The 21,419-nt window shown below is 43.6% G+C and overlaps 1 protein-coding gene across 3 annotated transcripts in view; it reads left to right on the top strand.

The window, feature by feature from the left end:
* The first annotated feature begins 249 nt into the window (after positions 1–249).
* LOC140427709 (G protein-activated inward rectifier potassium channel 2-like) overlaps positions 250–21,419 on the top strand; it is a 269,799-nt gene continuing 248,629 nt past the window's right edge. For 2 of the 3 annotated variants that reach the window (XM_072513237.1, XM_072513239.1), the window contains exon 1: positions 250–607. The gene's annotated coding sequence lies outside the window, so the exon portion shown is untranslated. Of the gene's footprint in view, positions 608–16,467; positions 16,531–21,419 lie in introns of all 3 variants that reach the window. The other variant, XM_072513238.1, reaches the window with a different exon arrangement.

The raw sequence follows: 21,419 nt of genomic DNA, 5'->3' as shown, positions 1-21,419 counted from the left end.
GAGGGAATGCCAGGAGCTTGGCTCAGACACAGTGCAAGGGACATATTTCCCAGTCAGGGTCGTTGAGTGGCTTGACGTGAACACTGTGTGAAAAGAAACATCACTCAATATTTGGAAATGGGAGCCGAGCCTCTCACAAAATGTGTTTCCCCTTTAAGAAAACGGTCATAAAATTGATACACTTTCTCCTCCCCATCTGCCGGCTTTCTTAGCAATCTGGAGATCACTTTCTCTTATGTTCCAGCACAGGGCGCTGTGCTCAGTCGTTTTTCGCAGGTTGCTTTGTTCGCTGGTTCAATGTTCATGTCCATGTTCAACTCTGAAGAATTCATTTAATCCGCGGTTTTAGTGACGTTTCCTTTACGTGGACATTTGGATGCTGTTTTTTTTTCTCTTTCATTTCTTTTCCGTTTGATGTTGGATCCCCAGCATCCTCCCCCCTCCCCCCCCCCCCCCCCTCTCCCTCTCCTCCTCCCTTGTGCCAATACAGAGTCTGCATCGATTCCTCCCCCCTTTGCCCAACTCTTGTGGCTGGCAATGGTGAAGGGGCATCTCGGATCTGCCCCTCAACACCCTGGGCTGTGATGTGAATGCCCCCGATTTTTCGGTGAGTCCTTTAACCTTTCTCAAACTCCGGACCAAATGTGTGTGTGTGTTGTAATAGAGAGAGAGAGCGCGAAAGGGGCGAGGGGGTGGGAGGAAGAGGGAATGATCGCGACCGAGTGAAAGTGACATTGTTAGAATGGGTAAAATGCTCGCTGAGATTTCTATTCTTGCATTGCACTGCAGTCAGTTTACCTGCGGTGTCTCGATGATGTTTTATCGTGTGTTTGGGGGGGGGGGGGGCGATTAGGATGAATAGAGAACACAGAAGATCAATACATAAATAAATTAGAGAGGCTGGGGGGCAGGAAAACAAGTTCCACAATTTATATTTTGTGCTATTTGGATGCCAGAGTCCATTGTACATTCAAGTGACGATTCAGGATAGAAGAAGAGGAGCATGGGGGGGGGGGGGGGGCACACATTTGTAATATTTAGTTAAAAGGCGGAGGCTATTACATTTTTTCCCTCTAAAACGCTATTGGATTATGTCAGCTACCATTCTTAAATACAGTCTAGAGCAGCAGTGTTAAGCCCAGGTTACAGTTATGAGATGGGAGTAGGTGGGTGGTGGGTTGGGGGGGGGGGTTATTAATGCTAACGCGGGTGCATGAATGTGCGGGCAGAATATGGGAGAGCTTAATGTATGCAGACAGAGGGTGATAGAAGTATTGTCAGATCTCTTGCTCACGGAGAGCTTCCCATTTCTGGTCAGGCTGCCTGGTGTCTCCATGGCTACAGTGTCGGCATCAGCACCGGGGACAGCGCTTTCTGCTCAGCAGCGGGATGGTGGGAGGGGAGGGGGAGAAGGGGGGGGGGAGGGGAAGGGGGTGGCGAGGGGAAGGGGGGAAGTAACTGAACGGGTCAGTTTCAGTCCCGGGGGAGTGATTGAGTTGCGCTCTGGAGCGCTGCCAGGGAGATGTATCCAATCGATAAAGCAATTGCTACCCAAACATTGAAAGTTTCTCTCAGCCGTTTCCCTGATGAAGCCTTCATTGTAAACTTCATTGAAAATTCCCAACCAGCCACAACAGCAACCCCGGAACTCGAGTAAAAAACAACGCCGTTTTCCAAATAGATTGCCATTTTAAAAAGGGTTGGGGGGGTGGAGTTGTAAATTAATTGCCCATAAAATGGGATTTCTCTTTTTCTGACAATCTCCAAGACGATGCTGCTCCTGTGTTACATTTGACAGCAAGCGTGGCCCAGTCCCATTAGTTTTATAATTACAATGTGTGTGGGGGGTTAATCTACCCCGAATGGGTGAGGTTTGTGGATAGATGCCCCTTCGGATGGGGGATTTGGGGAAGCATGGGCGATGCATAATATTTTAAAAAAATAATCCATGCAGCTTGCAAATGCTCCTTTTGCCTAAAAGAAAACAGGCAACACGAGCAGAATGACTCGCCAAGGCCAATTTTCCAAAAGCTCATTCATGACGGTTTCTGGGGCGTGACAGTTCCTGAAGTGGACAAGGGGGCTGCTGACTTCTTTAAACGTAAAGAATCAAAGCGATCGATGTGTGACGGCTGAATTAGACAGGCAGAGAGTGGCGGAGTGGCAGCTCACTGGGCTGCAGTCGGACCTTGTGAGGGATTACATAACACACGGGAAACATGGTGGTTGTATTTGGACAACGCCCACTCACTTTTCGATTCAGCGTGTAGAGATTAAAGCGGTGCTGTTCCTCCATCGCTAGCTTCGTTATAAAGGCTAACACGTCTGTCCCAATTTGCCCCACGGGCACAATTTTAAAAAAAAAATCAAATCCAGGCAGAAATAACTTTTGGTCGAAATTTGTACGGTAGGAGAGACTACCAGTTACTACAAAAAAACAGCATTATTTATAGACCGTAATTGATCATTTTGGAGTTTTTAAGCCAGTCCCTTCTTTAGCCTGCTTGCAAACATGTAGATTGGTAACAGGGAAGGTGTGTAAGGAAGAGTAGAAGAGAAAGGTACAGGAGTTCCTCAGGGTAGTGTCCAAGGCCCAACCATCTTCAGCTGTTTCATCAATGACCTCCCTTTCATCATAAGGTCAGAAGTGGGGATATTTGTGGATGACCGCACCATGTTCAGCACCATTCGCGACTCCTCAGATAATGAAGCAGTCCATGTCCAAATGCAGCAAGACCTGGACAATATCCAGGCTGGGCTGACAAGTGGCAAGTTACATTTGCGTCACACACGTGCCAGGCAATGACTATCTCCTACAAGAGAGGATCTAACCACCGCCCCTTGGCATTCAATGGCATTACCATTGTTAAATCCCCCACAATCAACATCCTCGGGGTTACTATTGATCAGAAACTGAACTGGACTAGCCACATTAATACTGTGAGTACCAGGGCAGGTCAAAGGTGAGGAACTCACCTCCTGACTCCCCAAAGCCCGTCAACCATCTACAAGGCACAAGTCAGGAGTATAATGGAATACTCTCCACTTGCCTGGATGAGCGCAGCTCCAGCAACGCTCAAGAAGCTCAACACCATCCAGGACAAAGCAGCCCGATTGATAGCTCCCTCTTCCACAAACATTCAAACCCTCCACCACCGACAAACAGTGGCAGCCGTGTGTACCATCTACAGCATGCACTGCAGTAACTCAACAATGTTCCTGAGACCACCAAATCCACGTGTTCCAAATCCACGACCACCAGCATCTAGAAGGATATGAGCAGCAGATACCTGGAAACCCCACCACCTGAAGGTTCCCGTCCAAATCAATCACCACCCTGACTTGGAAATATATCGCCATTCCTTCCCTGTCACTGGGACAACATCCTGGAACTCCCTCCCTAACAGCACAGTGGGTGTACCTACACTTGAAGGCCTGCAGCGGTTCAAGAAGGCAACTCACCACCATCGGGCAGCATGGGTTCAAGTTGCCTTCTTGAACCGCTGCAGGCCTTCAAGGTTCAATTCCCTGCTGGGACACTGTCTGTGCACGTTCTCTCCGTGTCTGCGTGGGTTTCCTCCGGGTGCTCCGGTTTCCTCCCACAGTCTAAAGACGTGCAGGTTAGGTGGATTGGCCATCCTACATTGGCCTTAGTGTGCAAAAAGATTAGGAGGGGTTATTGGGTTCGGAGGATAGGGTGGAAGTAAGGGCTTAAGTGGGTCGGTGCAGACTCGATGGGACGAATGGCCTTCTTCTCCACTGTATGTTCTATGTTCAATGTTCACCACCTTCTGAAGGGCAACTAGAGACGGGGAATATATGCTGGCCTAACCAGTGCCGGCCACATCCCGTAAATTAATTTTTAAAAAGAGTAGGGTTCAACAGCATCAGATCATGAACTCTGTCCACTATTTTCAACCCCACCCCACTTCCAGTGCCAGTTTGTATCTAATTCTCATGTTTTTGCCTTCAAACAGTCCCTACCCTTTTCCTACTGTTAACACATTCTACTATTCTGCTTGCAGACATTGCTGACCTTTATTCCACTATTAACACCTACTTTAATCTTTAATGCTATCATTACCACTCCTTCTGTCTTGTTTTCCATTACATCCCTTGTCATGTAATCTCTCCCCACCTCCAACCGATCCCTGGCCTTCCATTTTGCTTCCACTTGCCCCTCTGCCCTTTACAACAGCATAAAACACATCACATTTCTACCCTTCCCCTGTTCTGATAAAGGGTGGAAATGTTAACTCCACAGATGCTGCCAGATTTCCAGCATTTTTTCTTTCTATTTTAGATGAGTTAGGGTGGGAGTAAACTCTTGAGAAGTATAAACAACAGCATCTTGTTCTGTAAATCCAATGTACTTTCATGATGAACCCATACAGATATTTACATCGGGGAGGTTTTGGACGAGCTTAAAAGAGCTCATTAAGCTTTAATTCAAACTCAATCGAGTAGACTTAGACTATAGATTTGACACTTGGCTGCCTCTTGAAAAACTGCAGATTCGAGTATAAAATAACCGCTTTATTCCCAAAAACATCTCATCTCCAGGTCTGTACTTACACTCAGTCACAAAAAGGAAACTCAACTCGAATGTTGCTTTAATTGTTCTTAAGGAAGCTGAGCAGTTTCAATTTGAATGCACATTTCTTAACTTTGCCTTTGACACTTGGGAATTTTTGCAGTTCTGAAAACTGATATTATTTTGATTGTTTTTTTTGGCATGATCATTGCAGCTAAATCTGACTGCTGTTTGCTTTTCGACTTCCCATTTGTCAAATCCCCAATTGCATGATTGCCAGACAGCACCACAAATGTGTTCTCAGAAACATCTGCATCTTTTTGGATGAACGTTCTTGATGAAATGCTTCACAGCTCCAGGGTCCCAGGTTCAATTCCCGGCTTGGCTCACTGTCCGTGTGGAGTCTGCATGTTCTCCCTGTGTCTGCGTGGGTTTCCTCGGGTTCTCCGATTTCCTCCCACATTTCCCGAAAGACGTGCTGTTAGGTAATTTGGACATTCTGAATTCTCCCTCGGTATACCCGAACAGGCGCTGGAATGTGACCACTAGGGCTTTTCACAGTAACTCATTGTAAGCCAACTTATGACAATAAAGATTAAAAAATAGTATGGACCCAGAGCAGAGATGTGCTCATTCACTGGCTCTAATATGTCAATTTGCCATTATTAGTACAGTAGAGCGTGCCATTCCGGAGGTTGAGGGCTAAGGCCATGTAAATGCAAATTACACTGCATCTGACCTCTCTGTGACCTGGGAGCAGCCAGTGTTGACAGTGGTAGCGAAGGTAAACAGATCTTTCATCTCCTGTCAGTGACATCTCACACCAGAGCTGTACTCTGCCTTAACGCTATCATTTTGCTTCCACTTCCCCTACTTAATGTCATCTTAACTCATCTGTTGCATTTAGAGATTCCCTTTATGGATTGGAACCACAAGGACTGAGCGTGGCAAGATGTTTATGGCGGGAGGTGTTCATAATGTGTAGCAATGTGTTATAAAGAGCCACCTACTGAAGGATTCATCTCTGTTCCACAATATGGAAAGACGAGAGCAAAACATTTTTCAGCACAGCTGTTTTGCAAAAAAACTGTTTTGTCAAGTGGAGTCATTGAACTAAATTTATTTCTGACATATTACACGGATCCCAAATTTTACAAACTAATCTCAGTGGCAGTTCACTCATCAGAGGGGCTGTGGGTTTGAGTCTCACTGCAGGATCTTTGAGCAGACAACCTACGCCAATATTTCAGTGCAGTACTGAAGGAGTGATGCACGTTTTGGAGGAGTCATCCCGTCCAATGTAACATTAAACCATGTTCCCATCTTCCCTTCCAGGTGGATATAAAATATTCCACAACATTATTTTGAAGAAAAGCGGAGAGTTCTTCTGTTGTTTTGACAAATATTTATCCATCGACGGGTATCTTGAAATCAGGTTACATGGCCATTATTAAATTGCTGCTTGTGGAAGCTTGTGTGCATAAAGAGGTTGTTGCATTTCCTAAATCATGACAGTGCCCCCATTTCAAAACGCACATTATTAGCTCTAAAGCGCATTGAGGTGTCTTGATATTTCAAAAAGTTGTCATATAAATGGCAGCCTTCCTCCTAATTATTCTTTCACAGTATGTGGGCGTCACTGGCTAGGCCAATGTTTATTGACCATCTCTAATTGCCCTTGGGAAGGTGGCGGTGAGCTGCCATCTTGAACCACTGCAGTCCATCTGGCGTTGGTACACCCACTGTGCTGTTAGGAAAGAAGCTGCAGGATTCTGGACCTGAAGATGATGCTTCAGTTTAGGTCTAGCACACGCTGTATTCTCAGAGGCAATGTTAAGCTGCGCTTTTTGTCAGATATTAACATTTCATGACCTTATTTGAAGAACAGGAATTCTCCTGAATGCCTAGCTAACATTGCGCCGTGTTAAACAATATCACCAAAACATATTAACATAAAATTTGCTTCATTGTTATTTCTAGGGTCGAGTTGGCACACAATGGATGGCAGATTTCCCTACATAACAGTTACTGTGCTTAAAAAATAACATACAGTATGAACCACTGTAAAATGTTTCCATGACAGAAAAAGGCACGATATAAATGCAAGAATTTTTGTTGTTGTTGTTGTTTTGAAATCAGGTTTTCACTGGATTATCATTACATTTTACACCACTCGCATTATTTAGTTTCTTTCTCTGAGAAAATGAATGGATAATATCAATGAACCTCATACCTGAGAATCCAGAGTATGACTTCCATTTAAACTTTTTTTCTCTACGTTTAAAAATATTGTCTAAATATATTTTGTGAAATGAGCATTGACATTGCCTACAAAGCAACCGTCACTTTCCCCAATGTAATTCATTGCATTTGAGGTGTTTTCAGAGATTTCCTTTCAATAGAGTGCTATATATAGCAAGCCATCCTTTTGTTTTTTAAGGTTTAACAATAGCATTATTAGCCACCTAATGAAAACACTTCACAAGTGGTGCTGCTTTTATCTATGTTCCAGTTTCGCCTCCACCATCACACCACCATTTTATGAAGAGAGTACAATGCATGGAACAAGCAATTCATATCAATTTTATTTTAAACATTGGACTGGTCGGTGCGTTATACTACGTGATAGTAATATCTTGTTACTCTTTTGCTTACTTCCAGAATAGTCTGATGGCTGTTGTTCAGTAAAACTGTCAGTCTTCAAATTAAGCAAATAACATTTATTGAATAACGAATATAAATATCTATGAGTTTGTTCACTCTTCTACAACTATAACTGAAGATTAGGTAAATAAGAATAAGTATATATAATGATTAACTACACTTGCCAACTAAGCTATATCTCTAACATTCTGTTCACTAGTCACTCCTGATACGAAGAGGCCGGAATCTCCTCTGAGTGCAGTCTATATACACAGATCTGGTCCTGCGATCTAGTGGTTGTCTAGCACTATTATACAGATGTTAACCCCTTTCATACCAGCAGATATCCAGATCACTACATCCCCCTTTTTTCAACATATCTATGCGACAGAGAAAATTGTATAACAAAATAAGTATAAATCATGAGATGTATATTTGTACAAGCAAAACGTGAGTAACGACTATACACAATAATACAGTATTTTATAAGTTCAGTCTATTAGATTTTCTTTGTCGTGTCGATCTTCTTAACTGACGAGGTGGTGAATCTGAAACTTTGACAATCTTGTGGATGCAATCTGATTTTCTGGTATGCAGTAGATTGTCACAAAATGAAATGAAAATGAAAATCACCACAAGTAGGCTTCAATGAAGTTACTGTGAAAAGCCCCTAGTCGCCACATTCCAGTGCCTGTTCGGGGAGGCTGGTACAGGAATTGAACCGTGCTGCTGGCCTGCTTGATTTGCTTTAAAAGCCAGTGATTTAGCCCAGTGTGCTAAACCGGCCCCTGCTGGTTTATGAGTCATTGAAGTTTAAATGAGTCATTGAAGTTTAAATTTGGAAAAATTGGTTGTTGAGGCCTAATTTTCTGCAAAGCACGTCTCTTACATCAAAAAATCATGCCTTCTGCTGATTTTACAATGTAGGAACGTGGAGCTGCTTGCTTAATGAATTTAGCTGGAGCAGACCATCCTACTTCTGGATTTTTGATTCTGACAAGGTTATCCTTTGTCAGTGGTTCCAATTGAGCTGTATGTTGGTCATAGCACGATTTTTGTTTTGAACGTTGTTCTTCAATCTTCTTCAGAACAGGCAAATGGTCTGGATTCTGCAGTCTGATCGCTGGTAAGGTAGTTCTGAGATCCCTGTCGAATAACACTTGAGCTGGCGAGAGTCCTGAAGATAGAGGTGTAGCTCTGTATTGACAATAAAGCAAGATGGATGTCTGACATTGAGTCATTTGCTTTACTAATCAACTGTTTGATTATGTGAACATCCTTCTCTACCTTTCCGTTGGACTGAGGGCAGTGAAGACCGGATGTCACATGCCTGAAATTATATTTCTTCAGGACTTCTGACCATTCCAAACTTGCAAAACATGGACCATTGTCTGACATTACTGTATCCAGTATTCCATGCCTTGAGAAAGTTTCTTTACACGCTTTCATTACTGAATTTGATGTCAAGTCTGGAAGTTTCATAACTTCTGGGTAGTTAGAATACTAATCCATTAGTAAGACGTAGTCTCGACCAGTTCAATGGAAAAGGTCGATCCCTACTTTGGTCCAAGGAGATGTGATCAGTTCGTGCTATTGAAGGGTCTCCTTGCATTGGGCAGGTTGGTGTCTTTGAAAGGTTTCACAGGTTGTTATCATGTCAGTGATGTCCCTGTTTATCCCCGGCCAGTAGACTGCCTGTCGTGCTCTTCCTTTACATTTTCCGATACCGAGGTGTCTCTCGTGAATTTTTTCTAGAATGTCGGATCGAAGACATTGTGGGATAACAATTTGGCCTAGTCTCAATAATAGACCATTAACTGTTATTAAATCTGATTGTATGTTACGGTATTGAGGACATCGCCCCTTCAGCCACCAAGTTATAGATGGTGCATGACCCTTTGAAGTGTAGCGTCCTTCTTCGTCTCTGACTTAATTAATTGTAGCTTTTCATCTGATGCAGGAAAGTTCTCCGCGCGGAGTTGAGCCTGAGCTTCTCCATCTCGTATGAATTCCATTGGTGTGCTATCTGTTGCAATGGAACGTGATAAAGTGTCTTTAATTGTTAGCTCTTTCACAGGTGTATAAATTGAAATCATACCTTCGTAATTTCATCATTATCTGCTGAAGTCTGGGTGTCATATCGTTTAGATTTTTGTCAATGATGTGGACCGACAGCCTGTGATCTATTTCAACTGTGAAGGTTGGGAGTCCATAGACATAATCATGGAATTTGAGTATTCCTGTCAATAGACCTAGACATTCCTTCTCTATTTCTGCGTATCTGCACTTTGTTGCTGTCATTGCTCTTGAAGCATATGCTACAGATATCCAATCAGAATGTTCATCTTGTAAGAGAACTGTGCCTATCCCATCCTGACTTGCATCAGTGGATATTTTAGTTGCTCCTTTCGAATTGAAGAAAGCGAGTATTGGTGCAGTCATAAGTTGTGTTTTGAGATCTGTCCACTCCTTTTGATGACTGCGTCCACACAAAAATAGTAGATTTTCTGATTAGATTTCTCAATGCAGTTGTTCTTGCTGACAAGTTGCAGATAAACTTGCCAAGAAAATTGACGAAGCCCAAAAATCTAAGAACAGCTTTCTTGTCTTCTGGAATTTTCATGTTCTGTATTGCTGCTATCTTATGATCATCAGGTCTGACACCTTGATGAGAAATGGTATCTCCCAAGAATTTCAATGAAGACAGTGCAAATGTGCACTTTGCTTGATTCAGTTTGAGTTCAAACTTGTTGATGCGTTCGAATACTTGTTTTAAATGGTGAATGTGTTCTTCCCTGGTTGTGGACCAAATGATGATGTCGTCAACGTACACCCTCACACCTCCAATTCCTTCTGTCATTTGCTCTATGATCCCGTGGAATATCTCAGATGCTGATATGATACCAAACGGCATACGGTTGAAGCAAAATCGTCCAAAGGGGGTGTTGAAAGTACATAATAGTTTGCGCAAGTTGTCGAGTTGCATTTGCCAAAATCCCTGTGACGCGTCTAACTTCATGAAGATGCGAGCCTTTGCCATCTCAATTGTGATTTCTTTGCACTTTGGTATGGGATAGTGTTCCCTTCATATATTCTTATTGAGATCTTTAGGATCAATGCAGATGCGAAGGTCTCCTGACGGATATTTTACGCAAACCAATGAGCTGACCCAGTCAGTCGGTTGTGTGACTCGAGATATAATACCTTGGGTTTGAAATTGGTTGAGTTCTTGTTTTAAGCTTTCTCCCAAAGGAGCAGGAATTCGCCCAGGCGGCTGAATAACTGGCTTGGCATCCTTCCTGAGTAACATTTTATACTGGAACAGTAATGTGCCCATGCCTCTGAATACGTCAGGGTACTGTTGTAAGATTTGTTGGATTTCTTCATCCAAACTTGGTGTAAATTGAGTTGCTGTGTATATTCTTTGTACAAGCTGCAAGTCTTTGCATGTTTGTGCACCTAAAAGTGAAGATTTATCATTGTTTACGATTTCAAATCTTAATAATTTCTTGATTTTATTGTTCAAGACTTTGAAATGGCATGATCCTATTGAAGAGATCAGGTTGCTGTTGTACTCCTTCAGTCTACATGTAGCTGGAAGTATCTCAGGTTCTCCTGGAATCTTACTGAGATCCAATCTTGACAGTAGATTTGCTGAAGCTCCTGTGTCAAGTTTAAACAAAATAGGACAATTGTTAACTTGAACGACAGAATTCCATTCATTGTTAGTGTTGATAGAATTGACTTGATGAGAATTGCTTGGCGCTTCTTCAGGTTCCTCACATCTTTCTATGATTCACACGAAAAATGTATTTTCGAGTGAAAAATTGTCATAGTGTGATGAAAAATTCTCTTTGGTTTCTTTCTCTGTTGAATCCACACTCCGAACGTTGATGTTCCTGTATTTTTGTTTCGGAGTCTGAAATTGGAGAGAAGATCTACACTGTGATGCATAATGATTTAGTTTTCAACACTTAGAACAGTGTTGTTCAAACTTTTTTTCTGGGGACCCATTTTTACCAATCGGTCAACCTTGTGGACCCACGCTGGCCGACCTGCGCGACCCACCATTTTCTCTTACCTTGTTTGCTGTTGACAAAAATGGAGGAAATGGTTTTGGGTCCCTTTGGCCCTCGTACACGCTCCTCCAATGGAACCTGTTGGATGAAGGTGAAGCCTTCCGGTGTCGGAAAGTATGGAGTCTCCATCTGTCCAAAGTTCTGAATTTTTTTCCTGTAAAATGTTATCAAATAAACCGCCCCCCCCCCCAAACTTGTAAAAAAAAATAATAAAATGAGTAAAATAAATGAAAAAAATTAATAAACCCCCCCGAACTTGTAAAAAAAATAAAATGAATAAAATAAATGAAACAAATAAAAATTAAATGAATAAAATAAATGAATAAAAACCACTACAGAACTTGTAAAACAAAAAGCTGCAACCGTTTTAAAAAATAGCGGCCGCACTGCGCATGCGCGCCGATCATCGTGCGCGCATGCGCAATGCGACCAAATTTTATTTTTAACATGTTCGCGGCCGCTTGCAGCCGGCGGTATGAAAAGCCGGCTGCTGCGCAGGGATTTGCGTGATCGGGAGCGCCGCGGACAACGGCTCCGTGACCCTCCCAACACCCGCCCGCGGGTCACGCCCCCGACTTTGAAGAGACTTAGAACATTATTTACCATGAGCTGGACATTTCCTCTTTATTTTTTTTGTGAAAACTTTTAGTACCCAATTCATTTTTCCAATTAAGGGCCAATTTAGTGTGGCCAATCCACCTACCTTGCACATCTTTGTGTTGTAGCGACAAAACCCACGCAACATGGGGAGAATGTGCAAACTTCACACGGACAGTGACCCAGAGCCAGGATCGAACCTGGGGCCTCGACACCTTGAGCGACATTTCCTCTTTAAATGGACGGTCTCGCATCTAAAACACGTCATGACGTCGACGTTTTGACGCATGAGTCACTTCCGTGCATGCACAGACCGGTTCTCTTCCGTCTCGCATTTTCTGATGAAGTGTGCACGTGCAGGGTTCGAGTGCACGCGCGCAAGATGGCTGCCATCCGAAACGTGCTTTTGCATCGATTGCAACACCATTTTTACACACTCAACCTCGTGGTGGATTTTCGCGCCTTTTTCATGGGTATAATATTCATTGTATTGATTCTTGCTCTGTTCATAAGCATTTTTCTATGGCTAATTGGAATGTTCAATCTTGCTGTCTTAAAAGCCTTTCTCTTAAATTTTCATCATTTATACCATATACAATTTGATCATGGCTTAACAAGTCATGCAGTGCTGCAAAGTTGCAAGATTGAGCTAGCAGTTTTAGATCTGTGACAAAGCATGTAAATGATTCTCTGTTTTCTGCAATCTTTTGTTGAATATGAAACGTTCAAATATTTCATTTGTCTGTACTTTGCGGTCAATAAATTTACTGAACATTACGTCAAATTTGACTTTGTCTTGACCTTCAGAATATTGAAATGAATTATATATTTCAATTGCATGCTGTTCTGCCATTGATAGAAGCAATGCAATTTTTATAGCATCAGTTGCGGTAGTTAAATCAGTAGCTTCTAAGTAGATTTGAAATTGTTGCTTAAACAGTTTCCAATTAGAGTTTAGATTACTGGTTGTCTTGAGGTGATGTGGAGCTTGTGTGTGGTCCATCAAGGTGGTTTTCTGCAAAGGATCCATTTGCTGCGATGCTTTGGCAGTTAAATAGCTACTACTAATTTATTTTCTTTATCTTCTTTTTCTATCTAGCTAGTTTTATTTGAAGCCAAAATCTGGTACCATGTTATATTACATGATAGTGATATCTTGTTACTCTTTTGCTCACTTCCAGAATGGTCTAATGGTTTTAGTTCAGTAAAACTATCAGTCTTCAAATTAGCAAATAACATTTATTGAATAACGAATATAAGTATTCTATAACTATAACTGAAGATTAATGTTTAACTAGACCTGCTCACTAAGCTATATCTCTGACACTCTGTTCACTAGTCACTCCTGATACGAAGAGATTGGAATCTCCTCTGAGTGTAGTTTATAAGCATAAATCTGGTGCTGCCATCTAGTGGTTGTGGCACTAATATACAGATGTTAACCCTTACATACCAGCAGATATACAGATCACTACACAGTGTTGGGTAAAAGGTAATACAGGACAGGAACTGAATTGATAATTTTTCTTTTAAGAATTTACAGTGCAGAAGGAGGCCATTCCCCCATCGAATCTGCACCAGCCCTTGGAAAGAGCACACTACTCAAACTCATGTCTCCACCCTATCCCCATAACACAGTAACCCCACCTAATCTTTTGGACCCGAAGGGGCAATTTAGCATGGCCAATCCACCTAACCTGCACATCTTTGGACTGTGGGAGGAAACCGGAGGAAACCCACGCAGACACAGGGAGAAAGTGCAAACACCACACAGTCATCCCCGGCTGGAAATGAACCCGGGACCCTGGAGCTGTGAGCCAGCAGTGCTAACCACTGTGCCACCGTGCCGCCTGGTTTTTTTTCGCCCCCATGTTCCTGTCATGAACCTCCTGTCGTGAAAGTTCTAATGAGCTTTATGAAAAACCCGTCTTTAAACATCGCAGCTCACCCAAACCTGTCTAATCAATTACTCAGTATGAAACAGTTATTACTTTATTGTTAATATTGGTATTAAAAATGTTGCCACGTATCATTAAAATAATGTTTATGAGGTTACTCAGAAATGTCATGGTGACAGCGTTATCTCCCAGCTCCCTCCCATGATAACAAATAGTGTTTCTCGTGTCTCGCACTTCCAGTTTACAGAAGAGAATGATTAATTTGTGTAATAATGATAAATATTAGAAAATTCATTGTTTGGGGGAAAGTCCACGAATATAGAAAAGAAAGTGTGTGCACATTATTAGCACTGCACTGCCTACTCAGCACAAAGCAAAATCACTACTTAGAAGGTTAAAATGGATATTTGGATATTTTATATCAACAACATCAATAACGTGCATTTATAAAGCATCTCTAACATGGTGAAACATCCTAATAAACTTCACAGGAGCATTTTTTAAAAATATTGAACACTGGGCCTCATAGTTGGGCAGCGGGGTAGCACAGTGGTTTGCACTGTTGCTTCACAGCTCCAGGGTCCCAGGTTCGATTCCTGGCTTGGGTCACTGTCTGTGCGGAGTCTGCATGTTCTCCCTGCGTCTGCGTGGATTTCCTCCGGGTGCTCCGGTTTCCTCCCACAAGTCCCAAAAGACGTGCTTGTTAGGTAATTTGGACATTCTGAATTCTCCCTCAGTGTACCCGAACAGGCGCCGGAATATGGTGACTAGGGGCTTTTCACAGTAACTTGATTTGATTGATTTTGTTTATTGTCACATGTACCGAGGTACAGTGAAAAGTTACCGCAGAGCAGCTCAACAGATGATTAAGTACGTGAAAAGAAAAGGAAATACATAATAGGGCAACACAAGGTACACAATGTAACTACTTAAATACCGGCATCGGGTGAAGCATACAGGGGTGTTAATGAGGTCAGTCTATAAGAGGGTCATTGCAGTGTTAATGTAAGCCTACTTGTGACAATAAATATTACTAAATTATAAGGAAATATTAAAACAGGGAGATCAAAGAAGCCAATTTTTAAGAATTTTGACCAACTGACGCTGAAGGAATGGATATATTTCCAAGTCAGGACGGTGAGTGGCTTGGAGGGGAACTTGCAGGTCATGTCTTCCCATATGTCTCCCGTCCTTGTGCTTGGTAGAGGTCATGGATTTGTAAGGTGTTGTCAAAGGAACTGTGGCGAGTTGCTGCGGTGCCTCTTGCAGATGTATCTTCAAACCGTCTTGAGCCTCTTATGTCAGAATTGAAGAGTGTATTTCCCTTCCACCAATCAGATCATTGCCAATTCAATCCACCCATTTCCCCAACCAATTGTAGTCCCCCGCAAGCTGCTGTTCAAAAACAGGAGCCAATCTAATTATCGAGCATAATCCCATTGACGAATCAGATCTAAAATTAGACTCTCTATTAAATCTCATCAATCAGTCTCAAAAGTTAACAATTATATTCAATGGAAAGAAAATTTTGCGGAGTACTGACAGTTCCTCACCCACGCCACGATCTATATAATAATAAACTTCAGCACATAATAATTACACAAATAGTTTGATAATTCACAAAAAGAAAATGCCAGCTTTCAATCATTCCAGCGTCGCCATGCGACACAAAATCAAGAACATTGACTTGTTCCAGCTCTTGTTTCAGACAGAACAAAACACAATCCTCAGGGCAACTCAGACCAAAGATGCTAAGAATTGATGTGATTAATCCATGGGGAATATCAGCTCTTTTGCATTTTGCTTCCATTTTTCATTCACCCACAGGATGAAGGTGTGGTTGATAAGGCTCCCATTTATTGACTAATTTAATTCTTGAGCTGTTGTTTTTTTATTTATGGTATGTGGGCTTCGCTGGCTAGGCCGGCGTTTATTGCCCATCCCTAAGTGCGCTTGACAAGGTGGTGATGAACCACCTCCTTTAACCACTGCCTGCCATCTGGTGTAGGTACGCCCATAGGGCTGTGAAGGAGGGAGTTCTAGGATTTTGACCTCGCGACAGTGAAGGAACAGCAAAGATATAATTCCAAGTCAGAATGGTGGGTGGCTTGGAGGGCCACCTGCTGCTGGCGGTGTTCCCATGCTATTGCTGCCCTTCATTTTCTTGGTTGCAGAGACCCTGGGTTTGGAAGGTTCTGTCAAAGCAGTAGTCTGTGAGATAGCTCTCCCAATTTTGGCACAAGACCCCAGATGTTAGTAAGTAGATCTCTGCAGGGTCAACAGGGCTGGATTTGTCATTGCCAATTCTGAAGCATGGGTCAATGCTGGGTGAGTTGTCCAGTTTCATTCCATTGAGATTTAACTGGGGTTTGATACAACTGAGTGGCTTGCTAGGCCATTTCAGAGTGCATTTAGAAGTCAACCACATTGCTGTGTGTCTGGAATCAAATGTAGGCCAGGCATGGATGGCAGATTTCCTTCCCGAAAGGACATTTGTGAACCAGACAATCGATGATAGTTCCATGGTCAACATTCCCAAGACCAGCTTTCAAGTCCAGATTTATGAATTGAATTGGTGGAATTTGAATATTTCACCCCAGAGCATTAGCCAGGGCCTCTGGATTGTTAATCTGGTGACATTAACAGTGTGGCACTTCCTACCCCGATTCTGTTTTCCCTCACGTTCTGTTTTCCCTCACGTTCTGCCTTTCTACAGCTCTCCTTTGGGATCATCGCGCAGGAATCCATTGTACATGACTCACAAAATGACAGAATGCAGGTACTGCAGGTATTAGGAGTGCAAATTGAACGTTTATTGCAAGGGGGGGGTAAAATATAAAATAATAATAATCTTAAAAATAATAATCTTTATTCCACAAGTAGGCTTACATTAACACTGCAATGAAGTTACTGTGAAAAGCCCCTAGTCGCCACATTCAGGCACACAGAGGGAGAATTCAGAATGTCCAAATTACCTAACAGCACTTCTTTCGGGACTTGTGGGAGGAAACCGGAGCACCCGGAGGAAACCCACGCAGACACGGGGAGAACGTGCAAACTTCGCACAGACAGTGACCCAAGCCGGGCATTGAACCTGGGACCATGAAGCAACAGTGCTAACCACTGTGCTACAGTGCCCCCTTCCAGTAGGGAAGTCTTGGTGGAACCACACAATCAGGCTGGGCTAGCAATAAATGCTAGCCCAGCCTGCGACTCCCACATCCTATAAATTAATTTTTTTAAACCCTGTGGTGCAGTGGTCAGCACTGCTGCCTCATGGTGCCAAGGTCCCAGGCTCAACCTCAGCCCCGGGTCACTGTCCATATGGAGTTTGCACATTCTCCCTGTGTCTGCGTGGGCCTCACCCCCACAACCCAAACATGGGCAGGATAGGTGGATTGGCAACACTAAATTTTGCCTCTTCAATGAATAAACACTAGAGTTCTGAGTGCGGGTTTGGGCACCTTACTTCAGGAGGAACATTCTTGACTTGGAAGCAGTACAGAGAAGGTTTGGTCGACTAATTCCTGGGAAGAAGGGGTTGTCTGATGAGAAAAGGTTGAGCAGGTTGAGACTATATTTATTTGAGTTTAAAAGAGGTGATCTTGTTGGGACATATAGGATACCGAGGGGGTTTGACAGGGGGTTGCTGAGAGGATGTTTCTCCTCGTGAGGGAACGTAGAGCTCGGGGCACAGCGTCAAGACAAGGGTCCCCCATTTATGACAGGAGGAGAGTAATTTCTTCTCTCTGAAGGTCATTAGTGTTTGGAATTCTGTCCCTGAACAAACAGTGGGGGCTGGGTAAATGAATATATTCAAGGCTGCGTGGTTGATTGACGGGGAGGGTCAAAGGTTATGGGAAGCAGACAAGAATTAATTTGTTCCACTAAATTAAGGCCATAACCAGGTCAGCCCTTCTCTCACTGTACAGGAAAGTAGGCCCGAGAGGCTGAGTGGCCTATTCCTTCTCCAGTTTCACTTCTTGTTTGGATTCCTCCCCACTGTAGGCCTGAGCTCAGGCAATATTATCAGGCCCAGCCCACATCTGCTCCACTCCTTAGCTTAGTGTTATAAACACCCGAGTTAAAACAGGGGAAACCCAGTCCTTCACCACTCCTCCCCAGGTCAAAATTCCAAAAAAGAGAGGAAGTATGAAACTTCAGGACTGTAAACAGCTCTGAACTCACTGTTAAAAGCTTCAAGGAGTCAAACTTTAAGGTCGTTGATTTGGCCTTTTGCATAATGGGGGCGGGATTCCCCCCTCCCCCTCCCCCCACGGCAGGTTTTCCAGTGACGGAGGCAACTCACCATTAGCCAGCGGCAGGATCTTCCGGTACCACGAATGACCACGGCATTTTGTGTGGTTCACCGTCCCGCCGTGGGGAAATCGCCTTCGGCACGACAAGAAGATTCCACCAACAGGAAGGACCAGAAAATCCCACCCTGGATTTTGGAGTTTTGGGGGAAAAAAATCCAAGGTCTTGATTCTTAGATGCACCAAAATAAAATGTGCAAGAGTCAAGCAGGGAGAAGAGAAGAAGGAAGAGGAGTAGGGTAAAAACAAATAGCAGATACAGAAAAAGATTGGGACGCAGTGCTTAGCATTGGTGCCTCACGACGCCGATGACCCGGGTTCGATCCCGGCCCCGTGTCACTGTCCGGGTGGAGTTGGCACATTCTCCCCGTGTCTGCGTGGGCTTCACCCCCACAACCCAAAGATGTGCCGGGTGTAGGTGGATTGGCCACGCTGAATTTCCCCTTAATTGCAAAAAAAGGAAAAAGATTGAGAGAAAGGGAGATGGAATTAGAGAGAATGCATCAGAGAGACAAGGGAAGAGTTTTTTTATTGTCAGTGGGTGGCACCACAGGAGATTACCTCATGTATTCTAAAATTTCAAAGGATGTACTGTGTCACGCTGTAACAGCTGTAATTGTGGGCATATTAATAGTTGCTAAAGTAAAAGCTTTTTGTGAATTACTTTCGTTATTTAATCATTTAAGGTGCTGAAGGCTGTTCTAGTTTTTTCTGAGCAAACTTCGACTGATTTGAAGCTTTGGGTTCACGTTGTGCATAACATTATTGATGGCATCTCACCTGTTTTTTTTAAATCTTTTTTTCTGGGGGGGGCGGGGCGGCGGGGGTCGGAGGATGATTGGAAGCTCTGGGCAGAGGAGGCATAAACCTTCCTAGCTGCCTCAGCAGAAGCATGCCTGCTCCCTCCTGGTCCCATGTGGTATTACAGAACAGAAGGAAGACATTATGTCCATCAAATCGCACGGTGGCACAATGGTTGGCAGTGCTGCCTCAGCATTAGGGGCCCGGGTTTGATTCCAACCACAGTTGACTGTCTGTGTGGAGTTTACACATTCTCCTCTTGTCTGCGTGGGTTTCCTCTGGATGCTCCGGTTTCCTCCCACAATCCAAAGATTTACAGGTTAGGTGGATTGGCCATGCTAAATTGAACCTTAGGATGGGGTTGCAGGAATAGGGCAAAGATTGGGCCTAGTTAGGGTGGTCTTTTGGAGGGTCGGTGCAGACTTGATGGGTCGAATGGTCTCCTTCTGTACTGTAGGTATTCTATGATAAAATCCAAGGAGAAAGTCAATAAAAGAAAGTGAGGACCACGTACTATAAATGACACTATTTTGTAAAGTGGAGATAAGCAGAAAGAACTTGCTGTCATTTACACAAATCCTTAAAGGTGAATTAAATGGATAAAGTGGTTATGAATCAAACAGAATGTTCATAGAATCCCTACGGTGCAGAAGGAGGCAATTCGGCCCTTCGAGTCTGTACTGGCCCTTGCTCCGATAGAGCACCCTACCAAGGCCCAAGCACCACCCCTATCCCCAGAACCCCATCTAACGTTTTTGGGCAATATTAGCATGGCCAATCCACCTAACCTGCACATCTTTTGACTGTGGGAGGAAACCGGAGCACCCGGAGGAAACCCACGCAGACATGGGGAGAAAGTGCAGACTCCGCACAGACAGTCACCCAAGGTCGGAATCGAACCCGGGTCCCTGACGCTGTGAGGCAGGTGTGCTAACCACTCTGCCACCGTGCCGCACTTCGGTTTATAAATAGTCATTTAGAATACAAGCACAAAGAGATCGTGCTCCCACTTCATAATCCACGGATTCAAAATCAGCTGGACGATTGTGGACAATTCCATGCACCGCATTCCAGGGAAGATGCGCCAGTTGCACCTAGAAAGGGCACAGAGGAGGTTTACCAGCATGATACTGGAAACGTAGGGCTGCAGTTATGGAGAGAGGTTGAAAAAGTTAGAACTGTTATCCTTGGGATAGATCAGATTAAGAGATAACCTAAAAGATAATTTCAAGATGAGGAGAGGTTTTGATAGATAGGGGAGATACTTCTGGGGAGTGGATCAATAACCTGGAGAGCATTGACAATACACCTAGAGGGGGGAGGTTTCTGAGGTTCCATGTACATTTTGGGGCTTCTCCTGGCTCCAGCTTTTCCTCCAGCAGAGGTTAATCTGAGAGGAAAGCCCCGATGTCCTTCCCATCTAGGCCTCTGGGTAAGAAAGCAGTTGGGTCCCGTTGGTGCTAGCTGAGCCTTGTCTGCATATCAAAAGAAAGACCCCAGAAGCAGTGGTTAAAATCAGAACCTGTGGAACAGGCATGGAACAGGTCAGCACAAAGAGGAATTTTAACTACCCACTTGAACGGCAATACACAAATATGCATCTCCCACATTTACAGCAAGCGTCTGTAAAATTGAGAAGAGAATTAATGAATTCAATGCAGATTTCATTATAGACAATCATACACTCACACAAAGAAATGTGTGAATTTACACATATATAGTCACAGCAGAACAGTTAGGAAAACCTTTCCGGATTTGCACGTCAATGGGCTGTTTGTTGTCAATACTTGCCTTCTGCTGTAGTCCTGAATTCCTACAGATAGGTTTACATTAATCAGGAGCACAAGGTGCAAATCAAGTTCAGGATTATTTATTCGCATTGTTACTGTGTTTGTCAGCATGCTTTGTCACAATGTTTCTTCTTTGTGCTTTGCTTGCAAGTTGCAACAAGTCTATTTTACACCACTTACATTCCATCATATTGAAAGAAGCAAATGCACTTGCTGCTCTGGGAATCTGATGATTTGTGATCTCCTCACAATGGGTAATGCGATGGGCCAACAGTGTTGTGGCCAACAGATCTTAACTCACTTTCCAGAACAGTCACCGATGAGGGTCTAACTCACTTTCCAGAACAGTCACCGATGGGGGTCTAACTCACTTTCCAGCGCAGTCACCGATGGGGGTCTAACTCACTTTCCAGCACAGTCACCAATGGGGGCCTAACTCACATTCCCGCACAGTCACTGATGGGGGTCGAACTCACTTTCCGGCACAGTCACCGTTGGGGGTCTAACTCACTTCATAGCACAGTCACCGATGGGGGTCTAACTCACTTCATAGCACAGTCACCGATGGGGGTCTAACTCACTATCCAGCACAGTCACCGATGAGGGTCTAACTCACAATCCAGCACAGTCACCGATGGGGGTCTAACTCACTTTCCAGCACAGTCACCGATGAGGGTCTAACTCACAATCCAGCACAGTCACCGATGGGGGTCTAACTCACTTTCCAGCACAGTGACGAATGGGGGTCTAACTCACTTTCC

Source organism: Scyliorhinus torazame, chromosome 8 (genome assembly GCF_047496885.1).
Source record: "Scyliorhinus torazame isolate Kashiwa2021f chromosome 8, sScyTor2.1, whole genome shotgun sequence".
NCBI classification, from domain to species: Eukaryota; Metazoa; Chordata; class Chondrichthyes; order Carcharhiniformes; family Scyliorhinidae; genus Scyliorhinus; species Scyliorhinus torazame.
Note: the sequence above shows the minus strand (reverse complement) of the source record. Positions and strands in the feature narration are given on the sequence as shown.